We start from the raw sequence: 21,630 nt of genomic DNA on the forward strand, positions 1-21,630 counted from the left end.
TCGGGGCCCGCCGCCACCCAGGGGTGTCCCGCTCCGCTGTGCTGCCGTGCCCGGTCCGTCGCTGCCGCTTCGTGATTCGAGCGATCGCTTAATGCAGTTGCAAGGCGCTGTCTTGTGGCGCCTCCGGGCCGTACCGTCCGGTTACCCAGAGCCGCGTCTTTCCCTTCGCTCAGGCTTCTCGGGATCCAAGGCTAATGGGATTACACTGCTGCTCCATCCGTTTCCCAGGCCTGCCTTCCTCCACACCCTAAATTTTGAACTTGTTGGCCAAGTGTAGCCAAATTTAGCGGAGAAGCTGAAGTTTCAGAGAGCGCTACGTGACTAGAGGTCGTGTGAAATGGAGATTGCACAGAACCGAGCCATTCTGTGCGCCCGTCAAGGGCAGCAAAGGAAGAAGAGGGATAGAAGTAGGGTTAAGAAGAGCATGTTAATGAACCATGGTGAATGGAAGTAGGGAAGTTAAGCAATAAAAAACACAAACCTGAGCTGGCCATGAAATAGCCTGATTTAACTGCACGTTAGTGTATTTGAGATTTGTTAAAGACCTGATTTAATCACCTTTCTATCTAATTGAAGATGTTCTGCTGCAGATGTCGTACCTCTACATCTGATTATAAATGTTAGAAATTTTTAAAAAATTAGATTGGCAGGTCTATTTGTGCAGAATATCAAAGTGTAATTCTTCATAGAAAACTATTAAATACCACAGTAGCAATTTTTACTAAAAACAAAAAGCTAGTCTTGTCCCACTACTGACAATTTCAGCATACAGAGTCAGGGCTATCACTGCGTTAGTCATCTTAAACAAGATGATGCTGACAAATATCTTGGTTCTTCAGTGAAACGCTTTATCTTGATACAAAGTGACATTTAGATTTGTACCTTCTGTTGCAGAAAAAATCTGAAAGTGGCCATGGAGCCTTCCTCTGAGAGGGGAGCAATTCTGAAATCATGAGTGGATTTTTAAGCTTTTGCAGGAATTTGTCCGATCTTTTATATTATCATCTGCAAAGCACTTAATTAAAAAAAAAACTTGCTCTGCCTTGAAAATGGCATTGCTCTTTGCAAAGTTTTTTTAATTCTTCAGTCCCTTTCCTGCAGCAATATTTTGAAATGCTAGTGTTCCAGCTGTGTTCCAGTGTGATATCAATGAATGATCTAAAATTGTACAGCAAACCTTCATTTTCAGTGGATAGATTGATAGAAATGTTTTGCCAATTTTTTAAAAAGCTAGTTGATTGCTTCATTATTGAAAGATTTCACTTTCAATAATGAAACATCAGTAAGTATATATCTACATTTACAGGTTATTTTATATATTTATAATTTTTAAACACTTTGGAACCTAGAAGGTCAGACTTACCAATGTGAAATGTTAGTATCGATGGACTGAAATAGATTGGATACAAGAAAAAGGTTACAGTTTCAGTCAGATGAAAAGCTAAAGCTTTTTCTTTTGGGGGCGGGGGGCTTTCCTTCCACCTCAAAGTTTTTAAAGCCCTTGGCTGGGGAGACTTTACAAATTAGGTGGAGGAGACTAACTGCTTACGGTTGTGCAGCAGCAGCTTTCGCTTGACAACAGTGCTTAGCAGTGTCTCCCTCCCTTTCTTTTTCTGTGCACAGTTCTACCCTCATTCCATTAGGTGGAGCTTTGTGATTAAGACTGCAGAAGAAACTTGCTTCGAAGTGCAAAATAATTCACGGAATGGCTGGGGGAGGAGGCGAACGAAGCCTACTTTGCTTTGAGGTGTCAGTGTCCTGTATGCAAGCTCGATACACAAAAACCTGAATCAAGACACTCACACACAAGGAAAATAATTTGAAAAATCGATTCTGTCAAAAGGAGCACTGCTCTAATCTGCTGTTATCATAGTCAAGCTCCAAATCTAAAATACCTTAGGTTATAAATTAAATGTCAAATATAATTAATTTGGCACTTGAAACATGAAGTGGATGACTGTCCTTTAGAGAAAGCCTGACAGCTTTATGTATGTCACATTGGTATCTGTTAAAACGAGCTTTACATGCCAGACGATCTTTGTGTGAATCATATTGCTGTTAGCTGTACCAGTATTTTGTCAATGTAATAAGTCTCAGAACAGTTTTCTCCTTAATTGTCTGAAGCTTTTGCAAGACAATATAAATCAAGTGTCATCTGCCTCATCTGTGCAAAATATTGGTTTTATCGTACGTCAAATAAGCAATTTATTTCTTATTCATTACTAGAGAAGTTATTGTTGAATATTTACATACAAATCTGTATTTTATACAAATGGAGAATGTTTTCTGCCCTTTGTCTTGGACCCACTGCAGCTACAATTTGAATCCAGTTTTCCTCCCACTTTCTTAAACGCAGCAGCAGCGGCTGCAGTCGTGCAGTACCCTTCCACAGGGAGGTCCAGGTTATAGCTGCGTGCACTGCTTCTTTCTTTCGCAGCCCACCCACTAGCCCCAGCGCATGGAGACACCCTCTTGCACGCCCTCCTCCCCTTGCCCCAAACCAGAAGCAGAGGTCTTTCTTCACATTTTGCATTTTGTGTCCCTGCTTTGCACAATGAACTACACTAGTCTTAATGCTTATTTATTCACAAATACCCTTGGGGAAGTGGAGAAGGCAGGTTTGCCCAATGGACACTTTTACACAGTTGGTGAAATAAAAATATCAATAAACCACATTATTTCCCACTAATAGGACTGGTGGGACCTTCCTAATCCAAACCTCATAAAAATTCCCCAAGCAAAGATTTAATAGCAGAGTGCTGCAGCAAGGTTTCAGTGTTGTAATTTCACGATTAATTGTTAAATACATGTAACAAACTGACTAAATGTTTGTGACTGATACCCTCTATACTGCCTGATCTACAGCCTGGGTGAGCGGAGCTATTCTTTCAGCTTAAGAGTAAAAAAAAGAGGCTGAGACCTTGCTGCTGTTACTCCGCTTGTTGAAATGAGGGGAATGTGTGCAGTCAAACTAAAAGATCTATACTTGTTCCTGGTCCCTGTGGTGGCCGAATGAAGCAAAGATGAAATTGGCTTTTTTTTTCAAGTTCTCTTGGAAAATCGAACACACGAAAAGAATGATTCTTGTAACAGCCATCTCTCCTCTGCTTCAGCTTCCCTGTTCTTCTGCTCAACCCTGTGCTGTACAACAGAAACACGAGCCCCAGGTCTGTGTTAAAATTTAGCCATTCTTGTATGTGTCAGGCAGAAAACAATTTACCTCAAAAGCAATATTTTAAACCTAAGAGGTACGATAATTTTATCTTTTTCTTTCATTTCCACTAGGTTACACCGACAAAAGGACTTCTAGCTAGAAGCCTTTCTGCAGGCAATGACTCGGAGATGTTACTGTCCCAGAAGCCAGCAGCTGATTTTAGCCTAAGTGCGTGTTGAAGGAAACAGGGAAGGCAAAGTTGCCGTGTTATTGCTGCTGTGATAGTGCAGCACCAAAAGTAGGGCAAGAGAGTCTTGTCATACTCCTAAGAAGACGGATCTCATGCGCATGTATGTCTTAATTTAGCAAAATGCACATATGTTTATATTCATTGAAGTTGGAGCAACAAAAGGATTCATCACCGGCCATGACAAAATTGACTTAATTCTTTTCATCGTCTGTTCCATCGAAGATGACTGCAAGCCACGGTGCTGACCAGGCATTGCAGTGATTTCAGGTCATTATCTTAGTTGCAAAGCAGTGCCAGGTCCACAGGCAGGATAGCTGCATTACTGCACTGCTGCATAAAAGCTAATTAGCCCAGGTAGGAGGCAATTAGCTCTGCACTGCTGTGCCTGTTTTTAATGTGTTCCCAGAGCTGACTTGCTTATCCGTAGCTCAGAGTTCCCTGAACTTTGTCTGTTACAGGCGTGTCTGCATTTGGATCTCAAAAGCATCGTGACTCAGTTTTGAAATTAAACAACTGTTGAACATGTGTGTGAGTTTGGGTTTGATAATTCCAAAATAATATTGATTATTTTCCATGGATTTGGAGACCAGTCAACAAAAAGAGTGTATGTATTCATATCTATATCTATATGTATCTATAAAAAATGTCTCATTGATGTTCTTTGAAGTGTTTTTTGTCAGAAAGCCCAGGTAACTCTTGTTTGATAAGGAAAGACTCAACTCTTAGGCACTGATTGTCACTGATTTGGTTTCCCTGAGGCAAGAAAATACGGACCTGCATGGAAAATTCACCGGGAGATCTGTAGAGACATATTCTACTCTCAGTTCCATCCTTGCTTCTTAAGCCAAATTTATTACCCTTTATTACTCACTCGCCTTGCAAATTAGAAGATGTCATTGAAGAAAAACAATCTAAATTGATGGGTGTATGGAAATGAAAAATTATGGAAAACGGCTGATTGTTCGGCACAGAAGGGAACAAACGGGTGGTGGATATACTAACCTGAACGCTAGGGTTTGGTGTGGCGGAGGACCGCTGGTTTAATCAGCGGTTGTGCATATCTGGCACAAGCAGTTCTGTTCCTGAAAGACAGCTAAACAGATGAAGCAGATAACTAATTTTAAAAGTAGCATACCTAGAACACCACGCCTGGTTTATCATGTGTAAATGTGGTACATTTGGTTGTTGAAAATGTAATCTGCTGCTTCTTTTACAGCTAAGTAAGTGCTGAGTTTTGCCTGCTGTGTTTTTGAGAACAAACATGATTGTTATAACTGAATCGCTGCTGGCAAGCTGTTTTCGGGAGTATGCCCTGTTTGCAGAATGCGGAGTCCTGGGATGAAATAGCATACGCTATCAGTAACCTGCCACGTTAGTCCAGACTATTTCTGTTCTTTGTTCTCCAGCTACCGCTGTGCTGAGCTGGAAATATGTCCTGAACATACACTAGATGGCAGGCGGGTCAGGTGGCTGGAAACGAGCCTTGCCCATCCGTCATGCAGCCTTCTCTCCTGCCTCCAAAAGATCAATTGGTCTTCCTCGGGCCTGTACAACAGCACATTTGGCTCGCTGTACTGGATATGAGTATGCAGTCAGCGGACTAGAAGCTGATCTAGCCCTCTGCCCACAAGATGCTAGGCCATGTTGTTTCCGACAAATTTGCTTTTGCCTTTTGGCCGACAAGGAGAAGATGCCCGATCAGTAACAGCTTGATCAGTAGCAGCTGCTGTTGAGAATAAGGCTTGTGTTAGAGAAGTGGATGTGTTAAAGAAGTGCTGTCAGCACCTGAGGCAGGCTCTGATGGCTTGTCTTCAACAGTAGACTCCTGTATTTGCCCTGCAGGAGATGATGGCAGCTTGTCGCAAAATTTTTGTAGCAGAACATCTTTCCAATGCTCTACGTTTGCCCCAGGATGAAAGATGCCCTCAACGCTGCCCTTAAAGTGGAGACCTCATTGCGGTGCCAGCATGTACAGCCATGAATACGTCAGTGCTTACTGTAGGATCCTTTGGGAGCTGTCATGACACAAGGTCAAATTCAGCCCTCATGTAAACTGGTGTGGCGCTTGCTTGACCCACATCTCTGTCAGTGTAACAAAAATGCTGTCAGCTTTCACCTCTCCTGATGTCCTTGAGGAAAGGATGGATTTGAAAGGAGATGTCACATCACTATCAGTTTATGCTAATGTCATAGGTGAGTCTCACAGGGCTGTAAGAGCAAACCAGATTTTAAAAATAGTCTTTCCAACAGTATTTTTTTCCATTCATGACATTTGTAGGAATGCCGTGAGTGGTCATCAATTGCTTTTTTTTTTTTCCTGAAACAAAAAGTTTCCCCAGTGTTGAGTTGCTATCAATCAGAAGCATTTGGGATTCCTGCTATGGTATGTGGATTCCTGAACTGGTATACCTCTTTTGATTTTAATTACCGATTAATCTCCAGATTTTAAGGACACAGCTACTCTACAGTCAGACTCATGCTGATGTAGTTATTAGCACAAATAAGACAAGTCTGTACTGAGGATTTTAGGAAGTTTGCGTTATCTGTTGCAGGGCTAGAGCACCTCCATAGAAATAAGATAGTTTTTGTTGCCAATTCATCTAGACCTACTCAGCATATCTCTAGACAACGCGGTGCAAACAACAAATGGTGGAAAACCTGCTTTTTTTCTAGACCTTTCTCTAGAGTAAACTACTACTGCTTGTGGTTCTCTATCAGTTGAGAATTGTGGAGAAGTAGACACTCGTGTAGCTTGAATTGCTTTATTCACCGAGTCATCTAGTAAAATAGTTGGGACTCTTGAGAAGGGCAATGGCAAAAATCCCAGTTTGAATAAACAGGCATAATTAGAACCTAGGAAGTTTAAACTTCTGTTTATAAGCACCTCTAAATACAGTGGTCTTTTGAGTTCTAGACAGATTCGTACCAAGGTGGGTTAGAACCGCACCTGGATGCTGGACTATTGCGCCCTGTGCAGTTTTGAATAACTAATCGCCAATCCCTCTCCCTTATTCCATCCATCTGCACTGACTACATGGTTATGCGAAGTTGTTCAGAGAAACACCTTGTTTTGGAGGCATGTCTCATGAAATAGCAACCCTGACAGCTCTCCAGAGCGGATATTGCCTATATTGCTGTGTATAGGATGCATTGTGGTTATTAATTGTTGAGAGAGGATTTTGCCTCTACCTTTATGCTTCTCTCCCAGATGAAAAGCCTCTTTGGCATTCAGTATTGCATCTTGTAGCATTTAGATAATGCAGTAGTTAAATCAGTATCAAAAAAAGAGGAATCAGGCTTCAGTTGCTGCTAATCTAACCATCTGACACTTCCTAGAGTGTCTGTACATTTTCTCTAATAGGACAGGAATGATCAAATACTACACATAAGCACATTTTTCTTTCGATCTTTTTGAGTCAATGAGGAACCACTCAATAAAACTAGGAAATGTTGCAGAACAGAAAAATGAGAAAAAAGTAATACAGACTTGACACAGTAAATAGGCAGGTGTATTTATAGAGGCATGAACACCGAGAGGCTCCTTCACTGCGCGGCAGCCAGCCTCAAAGGAAAGCTTACAAACCCTTTCGCCTGCAAATGTGGGTTGAGGCAGGTTGCATGAAGACAACAGGAGCAAACATCAGGACACAACCAGACAAATGAAGAGATGGACCAAATGACTCACCATAGTTTGAATTCTCTTCCGTATACATGCGATCACAAGGTTTATCTGCAGCAAAGCCCCTTGAAGCCAGTACTGCTGGTGAAAATAAATGTTAAATTCCTTCATTTGTTCCTTGCTTCTCTTTACTCAGTCTCTTTCAACCTTTAATTGCTGGAGACATACATCTACAAAGTAAGCAAACATATTCAGAATATAAAATTGTAATTAAAACAGTACATTGTATAACTTTTAAAATGCATTTTTTTCCATTAAAGCAACTTTCTTAAAGATAAAATTTATTTAGAAAGCTTATGAGTTTAAGAACTTCACGTTATATTGCACTATAACACATGAGTTTGATAATGGATCTGCCGGAAGAAAACAGGGCCACAAACAGATTATCCTGTCTTCCAGCATGTGTGCAAAATCACACAGTTCCTCCTTTGCCTAGGTGTTTTTTGGTTTGTCTTTTTTTAATTTAGGTTTTTGTAATGAACTCCCCTCTTCCCCTTTTCCCTGTTGCTCCCTGCAGTGATCTTCAGTCTTGCTGCCTGTCTCCATACAAAACTTGTCAAAACCATACCCAGTGATGCAGCCTTTTTTTATAGGCTTTAAAATAACCCCCAACAAAACAGCCTCATATTTAATAATAATAATGATAACAACAACAACAATAATAATAAACAGCCTCAACTCTTTATTTGCTGCTGTGTTTTGGAAAGCATTTCCTGGAGGTGAGGAGCGAGACTTATGTGATGGTGAGTATTTGAATTGGTTACAGCAAGGAAATATAATGCAAAAGAAGAAGGTTATGATTATAAGCTGCTGGGTGTTGTTCAACACATCAGTGACATTGTGAAAAATCTGGTTTAGAATTATTTGAGCCCACAGTCTGGGGGACTGTAATTTGGTTTTACTTTGCAGGAGCTCACAGAGGTTCAGACAATAGTTTATAAAATATACACAGAGATCAAAGTGGTTTGAAATTCAGACTGATTTTCTGTCTTTTTTTTTAGTGTGGGAGAAATGAATAAAACCTCAAAACACTTTCATTTAAGGCCAGTTCCTGCTAGCAAGGGAAATTTAATCCACTCAAGCCACCAAATCATTGAGTACATTTATTCATTAAAGTAATCAATCAGTGGAAATAGGTTTTTCTTTTTATATATTAAATGGCAAAAATGATGAGTTCATAAAAATGTCAAGAAATTTTCATCTCCGCTATCTCTTTTCCTAGGTCAGCTGTCTTCAAATGTATTATCCCATTTGTGGGAATCTTACTTTTTCTGTCTTTCTTGTAGAAGGCTGAGTATTGAGTATTACACAGAGATCAAAATTGAGTATAAACTATAGAAAATGTCAAACATAGCAGAAATCATGACACTTGCTCTTTTGACTAGTCACAAAAGCATCAACAGTTGTTAATTTTTGAAGGTAGTGCTCTGGCAGTGTTAAATTAATACATCAGTCACAGCAACTTTCTGTTTACATTTTTGCTAGTATCTACAAGTTTGTCAAGATCTATTGTCTCTTTCCCTTACGCAGTTGGCTTCTTTTATTTTGACAAATGGATCCTTGCTAAGAAGTTATGTATGTGCCTTGCACATCATCATTTGGGAGCAGGAGACAACATTGCGATTATCATTTTTCTCTACTATTTATAATGCAGGCTGCTTCTTCAAGATCTTTTAGTGGAAAAGATCTGGTGAAGAAAAACATCAACTGTCCATTTGCCACGGTAAATAAAATTACATGCATTGTTTATCTGACATACTCTAAACCTAGAACTTAAGCTCCTTTTAGTTTGGGAAAGATGAAGTGCCTCCCAAGTCCTTCTTTGAGCTGATGCCCATTTAGGAAAGTAGGAACGTAAAGGGACCAACTGCGTCATGAAACTCAGTGTCTCACATCTGCAGGCAGTCCTGTAATATAGACTAACCAAAATTTATAAAACACCCCTTAAGACAGAATGACAGACCTTACAATTGTTATAAAGATTCTAAACCTCAAAAACGGCATCACAGGTAAAGAAGAGATGAAATAAAGGGCATTGCCAATATTTTGGATGAAGCAGGAGTTTCTTAGGTGATGTTTCCAGAGCTTCCCAGGAAGTCATGGGAACATGGACCATTCATCAAGTTCCAGAGGAGGAAGGATATTCCAAGCTAATTTCCTGAAGTAAAATTCCATCCTTGATGTTATCAAACCATCAATTTGTTACTATTGAGTCTGGTGACAAGTTTAACCCTGAGAGCGTGAAACAGTCATGCTAACGAAATACCTGATCTTCCTCAATAGTGCCAGGAACATCCACCACCTCCCCCAGCACTGCAGCTGCATCTGTAGCCTATCTTCAGAGGAAATTGATTGACAGCAGCCCTGAAGTATGGACTAATTAAATATATTGTAAGTAGGTTGCGTTGAACACAAATCAGCTTGACCCAAAAATTTTGGTTCCCAGATGTCAGCAAGATTTTTCTGTTTAGTTTTTTAATATGGTCAGGGTCCAGAAGCAGCCTCTGTAAATAACAGAGGCGTCTTTGATGCCAATTCTTACTCTTCCCCGTTTTAAGGTTGACTAACAAATGTCTTTGGAGCAAGCAGACTCTAAAGGGCAGCCAAAGGCCTGTTTATATGGGGAAATCAGCATGTGGTAAGGTAAGATGAAAACTGATGGTACAGTAGCTGTCTGCACTCGTTCTTTGTAGGGAGAGTGGTGAGCCCTCAGGGCGTGCTCAGATGGCCTCTGCCAGCGCTCACTTGAGGTAGTTTAAGGGGTCACTGTCCCTGGATATCTACCTTGTCCTTTTGCTGGAGATTATGGCCCCTACTCCAACAGAGATGGAAAGGAGCATGTGGCCACACTGCTGTGTTCACTGAAATTACCAGTGAAGGCTGATTTGTGTTAATGAGCCGAGCTGCTGCTGATGGAGGCTGAAGAACTGAACCACATTCAGGTTTGCTGCCCCAGCTAGGGGAAGAAAATCGCTGTCAGAAGAGTGGGGCAGGTGCCATAATGACATAGAAGTCTTAATAACATCTCTTTGTGAATAGAGTGGAATAAGATATTGTGTATTTAATGATTAAAAGCATCTACACAGGGAATCAGGGCAGAGTAGCTAGTGGCTTGCATATTTGCAGTTTATATAGCTGTGTATGTATGCTCTTGCACTAACTTCTTGGGTACATCAGCAGAAAAAACTCTGCAAGTTTCAGTTATTCAAAAGCATAGTAAAACTGTTCTTTTTTGGGCAGAGAGACACCATGTTGTTTAATTGTTTCATCAGAACTCAGCAGTCCTTGTATTCTTGATGACATTAAACAGAGCAGAACTTTGCCTGAATAAGGATGTGCTGCTACAGTACAGCTATCATTGACTTATCTCCCTAAACAGGCTGACAAACCCCTTTCAGATCCTGTGAGTGTTTCTTTACATGCCTACTGTATGCGATGCAAACCCCTTTTTTCGTAAGATTTTGATGCGGATCTACGAGTTTTAATGCACACCTTTTTGAGGCCTTAGGATTGCGCTGCATCATCTTTCCACAAAGATGCCGAGTTTAGTTAAAGAGAGCAAAGAGGATGAGCCGATCTCAAAGACTATCTGGGCAACTCGGGGATCGTATTGTCAGTGTGTAATAATTTGTTGAACACTCAGAGAGCTAACAGAATATCTTCAATTGCTTGAATCAGGTACCTTAAAAGCATCCAGAAAACACAGTTAAGTTTCAAGCTACTGTAGGTTGGGCTCACAGCCTTAGCACCTTAGCTCACAGGCTCAAAATGACTAGCCTTTACTACTCATCAGGAATCTCTACAGATAAATGACAATTAACAATATTTTGAATATCACTTCATACTTCCAAATTAAGGTTATCTTCTGGTCATTGGCAAAACCAATTTTGGAATAAATGGGATATACACAGACAAGACTGCTATATATCTGTTATAAGTTCATCTCTCTCCTCTGTATCCAAAACTCCAACTATGTGTAAATGAATATACTCACCAGCAGGAACAATTCGTGACATTGAATCCAATAACATGCCATGCAATGAATACTAAGGTTGTCTGCTCTAGCAACCTCACCAGCGCTGAAACTTCCCTGACAAAGTTTCATCTGCCCTTGGCTAGGTCTAGTCAAGGTGGAAGGTTTCAGGAGCTCCAGGCAGATCTTTTGCAACCAGTTTCCTTATGTCCAAAAAATACCTTGCCCTAATACAAATTGTTTTATGGACATCATGAATTCCTACCTTGAAAGGCAGCTAGATCAATATTAATAACAGAGAGGAGAAACCTAAAGACCTGCAGCTTCCCTCAGGTTCTTTCGTGCACCATTGCTGATACTGAAGAGCAGCTGCTCGCCATTTAGCACCTACCAGGACTTTGCTGTAAATGGAAGCACCCAGCTCTCCTGGCCTTGGCAGAGTTGTTTTACATCCTCTGCTGATATTGATGCCAAAAGCTCCATTCCAGCACATCAGATTGGTGTTTGTTTGATGTGCAAATACATGAAAAAATCCTTGAGGAAGAAAATAACTCTGGATTTTCAGAATGTTTTGTCTATTTCTATTCCGCAGCTCGCCTTGCTTCTGCATTTTGTAACATCTGGATTCTGTACAGGCAACGGAGCGGATATTGGTTCTGTCCTATGCTCACCAGTGCTGCTCAAAAACATTCCTTTCCTATTCCAATACTTGGACTTGAGTTTTCTTCTTAAAATTACCATATCAACTGGAAATGCTTAGCGATTCACACAGGATCTCAGGGGACAGGAAATCCTGTGAAAACGCACCATTCCAGACCGGGACCTACTTCCACTCTCGACAAGGAGAGTTTTGCCAACAGTTCAAATAAGAGATCTTGGAGTATGATTCAAAGCCTTCTGCAATCAATGATTCTTCTTCTCTTCTAGTGTTTGTTCATATATGATAGCAAAACCACACTAAAACAGAAGTAATACTTAGAGCTGTTTGAGGAAACACAGGGCAGGTCCTCAGGTAATTAAATTAGCACAGTTCCACTGTAGGCAATGAGAGACACTGTATTCGCTAAAGTTATGCCAGTTTTTCTCAGCCAAGGCTCAGGCTGACCGTGTTTGAACACATCACTCTTTCATAGGCTGCTGCGCTCTCTGTACATCTGGGTGCAATAGAAATCAGAGGCCAAACGCAGTCCCCAGGTAATGCTTCAGAAGCGTTACAGAAGATTGCATTGTGTTTTGTATAAAAAAAAGTAAATTATTTTCAGAGCGAACTTAGTTTATTTTTCATCACTTAGTTTTATAGAGATGTGCAACTGCAGCTGGGGACTGCTTGTACACGCTAAGCTATACTGCCATGGTGAGGGTCCAGTCACTTGGAGGGCTTGTAAATTCAGCTGATAGGTCCCTGTGGCCAGACCGAAGACATACTGGCTTTCGTCTACCTACTTAACCTCACAGATTAAACAGAATTTTTTCATCTGGTCTGTTATCTCCCATACGTACAAATACGCACATGCATTTATGGGCTGCAAATCACTTACATCTTTAAAAACAAACAAAATGAAATCCAACACAAAATTGGGACGCATGATGTGAAGCATATAAGCAGTTTTCAGAGGCTGCTGACAATTGCCTCATGCCATAGGGAGAGGGGCTACTTTCCATAATGCATGGAGCCAATTATACCAGTGCCTTGATGGGGACGGGGAGGGGGGGAGAAATCTTTTTGCTGAGCCTGACAGGCAGCAAACTGGCACCCTGAAGCCTGATGTCTGATTAGTTCTTCGGGTTTTTTACATTGCATGGCTGTTGAGTAATAAACCAGTTTCTTCCTAAGACCAATAGCATTTCATTTACCAATATACTATTTGGTGCCTCTTAGTTTGATTCCAACATCAACTTAAAGATCTGTACCTCCCCTCCCGAAGATGTGGAATTGCGAACTGACAAGCCCAGTTAGTGGGAGCTGAGTCAGTAATACCTCCAGGGATAAAGGGGACAGAATATTTATAGGTTTATAGGCAGTCTAACGTTTTAGAGTACTTTTCATTTAAAAAAATAATCTAGCAATTAGGTACTAATATAAAAAGCACTAAATATTAAATCACTAAAAGGTCATGTTTACATAATATGTTTTGCCCACTAGCCACACAGAAAAAAAGTTAAGCATTTGATTTCACTCTGAACTTTATGCCTTTGATAAATTTAAGATTATTGTTGTATTAAAACCATTTTATGTCCTCAGTGGGAGTTAAGGCACTCGGCACTTGCAGGATTGAGTCTGAAGTAAGGATGGGAGCAGTAATGTGACCACTCTTGAATCGTACTGCCTAACATCTGAGAAGGATCAGGAAGACAATCCTTAGCCCTGAGCGTTATATACAAATGAAATAGGGGTTATCTGGGGGCAGCATAATTCATTAAATGTTCCTTCTAAATGTAAAACACCAAATTCCCTCGACACAGTCAGCCTTTCGATCTGCAGTCTAGTTGTGACAAAAAACGATTATTACAGTAAGAGTAAACTTAAATTCAGAAAAGCTCAGAAGTTCACTGTTAAAGCTCATTCTATTTTCTCACCACATCAACAAACAGCCAGGAAAAACATTATAGATAGCATAGTCCTTTAAAAAAGTGTCTGATTTTAGAAGACAAGACTAGATTCTCAGCTGGTGTCAGTCAGGAGATTTACATTAACTGTAATCCAATTACCCTGTAGCGCTCTCAGCTGAGAAGCTGATCCAGGAGCTGTAACAGTCAGTTAGAAATGCATCTACATATAGCCTCATCTTCCCCTTGTATATCTTTCTGTTTTACTTCAGACCGGTGCTGGGAAAAATTTCAAACAAATGCTGTGATCAGATTTTTATGAAGACTGGATAAAATTACATTGCAAATGAATGTGACAGTTTATTTCAAGGGAGGGCGTAAGGTGATCAGACCACGCAAAGTTCAAAAAACCCTCGCAGCTGTAATAGTGCTGTAAGACATGTACATCACCCCTGGTACGCAGACGGTGTGCTCTTCTCATCTTTGATATATTTGTCCTTACATCAAACTCTCTCATGAAACAAGGAAGGATTGTTTGTCCAGTTTAGACAAACAGGACACAACAGGATAAGCAATTTGCTTAAGGCTACGCAGGAAATATATATCAGAAGAGTGTGAGTCTTTTTCTCATGCTGGGCTAATGCCCCAATCCCTGGACCACTTCTGCCAGCCTAGTTCACCTTCTGTTATTTAATTAATACAGGCTCTATCGATAATCTTTGGGAAGTCAGTTATTTATACGCCAGCTTAACCAACACAGGAAAGTTGAAAAGTCTGCCTTGTGAGCTGACAAATGGAGGGTGCTGTATAAAGGTGATGGTTATTGATTTCAAATAGACTATCTGTTACCGTGCCATTAGCAGGAGACCGTCCCATGACGAGGATGATTCAGAGATGCTCCCCTTGGCTCCGCCAGCACTGCCCGATGCCCTGCTCCTGTTCTGTGTCTTGCGAGACAGAGGCGGTCAAGTGGCAACGCGGCTCCCCCTCCGTCGCGCAGCCCCGTCTGTCCTCGCAAAGCTGGGACCGAGTCTTGGGGTCTGAATGAAGGCTACTGCTGACCCCGGTGGATATTCAGTTATACTGAATGACACTCACTTGCGTTATAAATTGCCAACAAAATGTGAAGGAAAATTTAAGAAGTTAATGCTAAGGTCTTGGATAAAAGCTTTGTAGGTATCATCCCAAATGAGAATATAAAAATACTTGTGGAGAAAAGGGAGAGGAAAAACCTTAGAGAGACATTTATGTTTCTCTTTTTTTCATAATTGTGTTTGAAAAATTTCCTCATGGAAACACTGTCAATTCAAGTATTTGAAAAAAATACTCTTTCTGCCTGTTTAGTCTCTATCCAAATAGGTCAACCCTGATTCACTGTCCACTGAAGCAGAGAGCTGTACTTCCGTGTGTTTGCATTGAACTTAACCTAGAGATTTTGAAACTATAATGGAAGTACACATCTCGGGTCCCTCCAAAACTCAAGATTACATTTTAACTACAGATATTGTTTAAGTCCTTTAAGATACAGTGTTTACTAACGATGATGTTACAAGTGCTTACTAGAAAGATTTGGTTCCTTTTCAACCTGTGTGTGACCATGCAGCAATGTAAAGGGGCCAGTGGAAGAAATACGTGCATCTGGCCACTTACTGGCTTTTTATTACCTTAATATAGTGAGATAAGGAACAGAAAAAGTATGCCTTTTTCTGAGTGACTTCTTTTTTAGTCAAAGTCTATAAGGGCTTACCTTAAAAATATACAATGCTGTGGAGTTCAGCAAGCTGCCAAAGATATATTCCATTCCGTTTGACATCATACTCCATATATAAAGCTGGGGAAAGAAGGAGGAAGGGGCACGTTCAGAGCGATGGCATCTGTCTTCCCAAGTAACTGTTATGCATGATGGAGCCCTGCTTCCCTGGAGATGGCTGAACACCTGCCTGCCCGTGGGAACAGTGAATGAATTCCTTGTTTTGCTTTGCTTGTGTGCGCAGCTTTTGCTTTACCTGTTAAACTGTCTTTATCTCAAACCATGAGTTTCCTCACTTTTACTCTTCCAGTTCTCTCCCCCGTCCCACCGTGGGGGAGTGAGTAAGTGGCTGCGTGGGGCTTGGTTGCTGGCTGGGGCTAAACCACAACACGCAGGTATCAGGGCACGATACCCAAGAATGGACTTTCAGCTAGCCAGTATAATAAATGTTTCAGGCCACATTATCAATTGATAGAAATTCTTGTATCCTCTTGCTTCCAATTTACCTTAGCCCTGAGAATCTGCCCTATTATCAGTGACCTTGTACCTGATCATTTTTGGTGCAGTTTCGGTCTGGCATGGTGTTGTGATGCTGAGACATTTTCCCAGAAAAATACAAAATGTTATACACCATCTCTTGTCAGGTATTCTGTACCTCAAATTGGTGGAACAAAGCATGTTATTTCCACTTAGTGAGAAGAAACCAACATTGTTATTTCTACTGCTCTAGTGTCAGGGCTTTTTATTTCCACTGCAATGATTGTACAGGCTCTTGTAACCAATAAGCCAACATCCACCCTGCCAAAAAAACCAACAAAAACCCTTGGCTGGTCTAAAGCAGGTTACAGCACACAAAAGAAAACTGACTCCAGGCTGCAAGTAGAATGCAAATATCTATTCTCCTGATAGCAGTGGTGGGATTTGACTAAAACTGACATTTTTCTGACACATCAGCAACCTCTGGATTGTTTCTGGTTCCCCAGATCATGCAAGCAGAAAAAAACCCCCAAAACCACAAACCAAGGGTGTGTATAGATTCCATGCTAACTTCAAAGGCAGGGAGGAACACAAACATGTACTGCTTGTTTATGGTTGTGTAAAATAAATGCAGTTCAGGTTTAAAGCTTCTGGACACAAGTGGTCGGATATAAAGGACACAGATACATCGTATCAGATGAAAAAAAGAAAGTTTTATCTCTCTACATTAGTGTAAGTTTTAAGAGAATTTTCTCTGAATAAGGGACACAGCATCACTTCTTCTCAAAATTTCCTGCAACGAGAAGCAGCTCGAGGCTGAAATTGGGACTCCCTCGAAACGTCTCCGTCGTGGAGCTGACGTGAACCAGCGCACTGTGAACACCGGCGGTGCCCCATTCCCAGCCTGCTCTTCCCACGTGTTAACCCAAACTGCCCCCAGTCCCCAGCCCTCTGACCTTCTCCTACAGCACAGCTTGGTGCTGTGACCTCCACCGCCTCCCAACAACGGGCTTTCTGTTTCATGGCATGTGAACCTGGGCCAGGAAAAGGTGGGTTAGATTTTACGAGGATTGTGGACTATGGAGTTGCTGCCCCTGAACACACAGAAAGTTGGACTCCGGGTTCAGTGCAAATCTACATCACCTCATGGATGCAAATGGAACACAACACATGTGTTTTAGCTGAATGTACAATCTGTAGATTCCAGGGTTACACAGGATTTATTTGCTGTGGTGAGAAAGAAAAGATCTTGGTTTTATTGCCTATCAGTGGCAAAAATAGGTCTCTCATCCATGAAATTAAGACTCATTTATGTTTATATGATGTATTTTAAAATTAAGCAAACTTCAAGAGGGAAACTGAAAGATGCTGTTTTCTGGTGAAAATGACAATTCCATTATTTGTAAGCATAATAATCTTCACAGTTTGATAAATTAGCAAAAAATCTGGACAGAAAATATGAAAATGAGCTCTTTCACAGAGATTATCACCTTTCACCTTGGTAGATGTATGTAAACGCTCTTTAGAGCACTGTTTTGTCATGAATCTGTGCTTACTCTGGACTGTGACTTGAGAAGTCACAATATGATTATGATACATGAATGTGCTATAGAAAATTTTGTATAGCATAACAATTCTTATAAAATTAATTTCCTTCATAGAGGATTTTACTGACAATTATTTATTTCAGGTCACCACAGCCCTTAAATTTGAAGCTGACATCACTACAAGATGTATGCTGCTTATATTACTAAGTGTTAGGGACACTGTTCCAAAACGTCTCCTACAAGCGCCTGCAAAAAAAGTCTAAAATTAATTTTAACTCATAGTAAACCCTTCTCACCAGTACCAGCAAATGTCTGCCTAGTTGCTGTCACACATCCTTACTCAGTGGCAATGGGGATAAGGCCATCCTGGACCTCCTTTCTCAGAGGGGACGAGAACAAGGTGTTGGAGAAGATCTCAGTCCAGTACGGGCTACAGAATCTGGATTTGTAACGGCAAGCAGCAGCAGCACCACAGGGCAGGAAAATGCTCAGCACCCTCAAGCTGGAAGCACGGCAAGGCGGAGCTGTGGACGCGGTCCCCGCCGGGGCGCTGGCGCCGCACGGTCTCTCCGGCACCGGCTGAGGTCACTGTGGCTCTGTGCCTCCCGCTGCCTTTGGAGCGGCTCTTTGCTGCTGGAAGAAAGGAAACAGCAACAGATTTTTCTATTTTTTTTTTCCCCCCGCACATATAGTTTATAAAAATGGGGACTAACTGATGGCTGTAATTTTGATGGAGATTTACCTGTAGGCAAGACGGCAATCAAACCCACACTATTAACAGAAGAGTGATTGAGTTAATGAATATAATTGTCAACTCTACAAACTGATTCAGTCTGTCTAACAATCTATCAGTTTGTCTTTCCTCTTGCACTTTTTCCCCATTTATATCTTGCTCTATGGTGACTGTAGGTGAATACCTAAATTCCTCATAAATATAAAATTGTTTGAGGGAGGACTGATGGATGCTTGGGAAAGAAGAGGGGATCTGCTGTACAGGGTAACTGAATTTATCACTGTTCAATTAAACACAGTAAATTTGGGCTAGGCAGCTGAACTAGTAGGTAATGTTACCCTTTGTCTTTATCATACAGCTGGTCTGGACCAAATTCAGGTCTCTTACTCATTGGACTAAGTCTGCAAGTGACACATCCTTAACTTCAATGGCTTATAAACTGATGGATGAGGTAGTGTACAGGAAGCGTTACTTACAGATACTGGTGCTCTAAAGTAACAATAACATCTTCTGGGGAGTGGCGAAGAGAGAAGGAGATGGGAGGAAACATCATAAATGCCTTCTGTAGGTCAGAACTTCAGGCTTGGTAAGCCTGCCCGCCTAAACTGACACTGCAAAGCCCACCACCTGGTCTGCAGAAGGTTTCCTTCCCTACAGGGGACCCCAGGAGCCTGCCAGGAAAGACTTTCCATCCTCCCCATCAGTCAGGCTCAAAGTTCAGAGAGAAGGGAGTGAGGTGTTAGAAGATGGGGACTAAACTACTGAATAGTCAGAAAAGCATAATTCACAGCTCAGTCCAGGGTCAAATCCACTTCGGAAGAGCCCTATCCAGAAGAGGCAGCCCTTCTCAGAGCATCTACTATAAGTAACCCTTTCAGATGTATCAGAAAAAGTTTACATTCAACTTTTGAAAGAGGCATGCGTATTCTGCCTTCCTGCCAGCGCTTGACACCAGTGCGCAGAGCTGCCATCACTGAAGAGGTGAGGGACTGCATACAGCCAGACCGTTACCTGCCTTTCCCCTGGGGTCGCACACAAACAGGAAAACAAAAATTAGAGCACAGTACATGGCTGTAAATAACATTGTAGAGAAGTGTGATGTTGAAATAATAATACATACCTTTTAGAGTGGAAAGAACCCCCCTGTTTGCTGGGAAGTCACTTCTGAACATTACCAGTGAAAGTAAGGAGCAAGAAGCCACAGAGAGAGATCAGAATTACAGTCTTAAGCCAGGAGCTGCTATTTTTGAAGCCAAATAACAGATGTCCCTCACCTGCTCCCAGAGAAAGATCAGGTGGAATCAGATTTGCCACAGCTGTATTTGTCTCTCTGCAAGTGAGGCTCTTCGGCCACTAATGGTGGGGACACAGGCAAGCGTGGGTATCCACAGCTGCGTTTTAATGGAGGACACGAGGCTGTGTATGGGCCTCCTCCAGCTGAGCTCATGGAAGAGACACAGATATAGGTGTGGTATGATTAGCCTTATGGATGCCCCGTGAGTGATGTTTTGCCTTGCTGGGGGCAAAGGTGTACATCCCTGCATAATTTAAAGAAAGAGTTCTAAGTGAGGAGACATGTAAAGTCTCCTAATAAAGAGGTGACCAATTCTTCTGAAATCCAAGCTCATATAGCTGTATGCAGGTAATGCTATGCTTTGCCATCTTCCCTTCATCTACAAGTCTTTTTCAACACATGCGTGATAACACGATATCTATCTGTGTTCTGACATGAATCTGCATTCTTAAGGCCCTGCACATAGCAGACGCAGAAAGATTTATAACCCATTCGCTCATATTTCAGCTACTCCTTAACTAGCTCTTGCATATTATTAATTTTATTTCGTAGAAGAGTATTTTGCATGTCCTGTCATGCAACATTGCAAGCCTCTCCCCAGCATAAAGAATCCTCCCGAATTTTCTTACGCTGCATCACCGTGTATGTGTCACAGCTAATAGCTGATTAATACACACTGTCTGTGCAACTGCGACTTTATCCTCAAGTTAGTTGGATTAGACAAGGGGTTCCAGAGGCTACATTGCTACTGAATACACTTGCTTCAAATTTAACATGAAGTTTAATCAATAAAAATAACAGCAATGAATTTGTCTCATTCTGGTTTTTTTTATGCTGTAGAAATGCTTGAGTATAAATGGCTTTCAGTTGTTCCTCAAGAGATACCTTTGTCATTTATCGAGCACTTTGCACTTCACAAGAATTCCTATTACAATGTCACAACTTAAATTTGCCTTGCCCCAATGCTCTTGAAATGCCTAGCCATCTGATGGAAAAGGAGGTATCATTTGGTGCTTGCATGTAGATATTCTCTAAATCAACAGTGTCTATAATCTATTTGCGCATTCTAACATTCAAAACCCCTGAAAATAGGAAAAAATACAAATTTTTAAAAAGTGAAAAACCTCTACTCCAAACAATAGAGTGGAACTGCTTGTTAGTAGCTTCAGTGAATGAGTCAATATCTCTTGCTTAAAAATGAATCATTAGCTAAAATGAATTGAAGTCTCAATCATGACCTATAAAAATAATAGCATTGTTTGCTTTTTTTATTTTTTATGTATATAAAGACTGTCTGATAGGCATTTTTTAAAGGAAGTGAGAGGAAAGCAGGGATTTTATGTTCACTGTTCAAGTCTGGTCTTGCCTGCCAGCCTGTGAGAACTAAAAAACTATTTAAATTATAACATTGGAAGAGTCAAGAACAAAAATGTCAAGTGTTTAGGAGAGAAAGGGTTTTTAGGCTTAACTGTTTTGATTTTTTCAGTTTGTTTAATTTTAGTGACTAACGAGCATGGTAAAGAGGATGTTTTTATTTAAAATTCAACATCCATAATACTTACATTATGGTGTGAAAGCTGCACTAGATGAGTGATATCTTGGCAGATCTCCCACGGGCTTAAGTGGGGCAGGATTTTACCTTTTATTTTTAAAACAAACAAGTATAGGGAAAAAAACAAACAGAAGAAAAAGATTCACATTTTTCATTGTAATAAAGAAAAAAAAGAGCAGCAACTTAACTTAAAAAAAATATATATTTGGCAGATTAGTCTTCCACAGAAGGGGTTTTGACAGACCACTGGGTCAGGTCTGTTGTCTGAAAATATGTGCCCTAAATATAATTCAGAAATAAAAGAGTTTTGAGGTGGTGGTAATTGTTTTTTTTACTTACTAATTTGACGGAGACTCAGCCTTTCGTTCTACCTGAAGTATTTACCAAAATTCACCATCTGAAATAGAAGCTCAAATTCAGACACGTGTACTACCATGGCAGACTGTTTCTCATTGGAAATGGCAAGAACCTTTCCTCTTACTTTTAATACTTATTTACTCATTTTTATGCAACACCAGTAACACCATTATCTCAGCACTGACAGAATGAATATAAACTGTAAATTCTCTTCTTTGAGATATTTAAACCTTCGCTGGATAAAATGCTCGCAAATGTGATACTGATTAAGAAATAATCCTGCATAATAGTAAAAGACGTTAGATCTTTATGAGTAA

Source organism: Phaethon aethereus, assembly GCF_964289735.1.
Source record: "Phaethon aethereus genome assembly, chromosome: 2".
NCBI classification, from domain to species: domain Eukaryota; kingdom Metazoa; phylum Chordata; class Aves; order Phaethontiformes; family Phaethontidae; genus Phaethon; species Phaethon aethereus.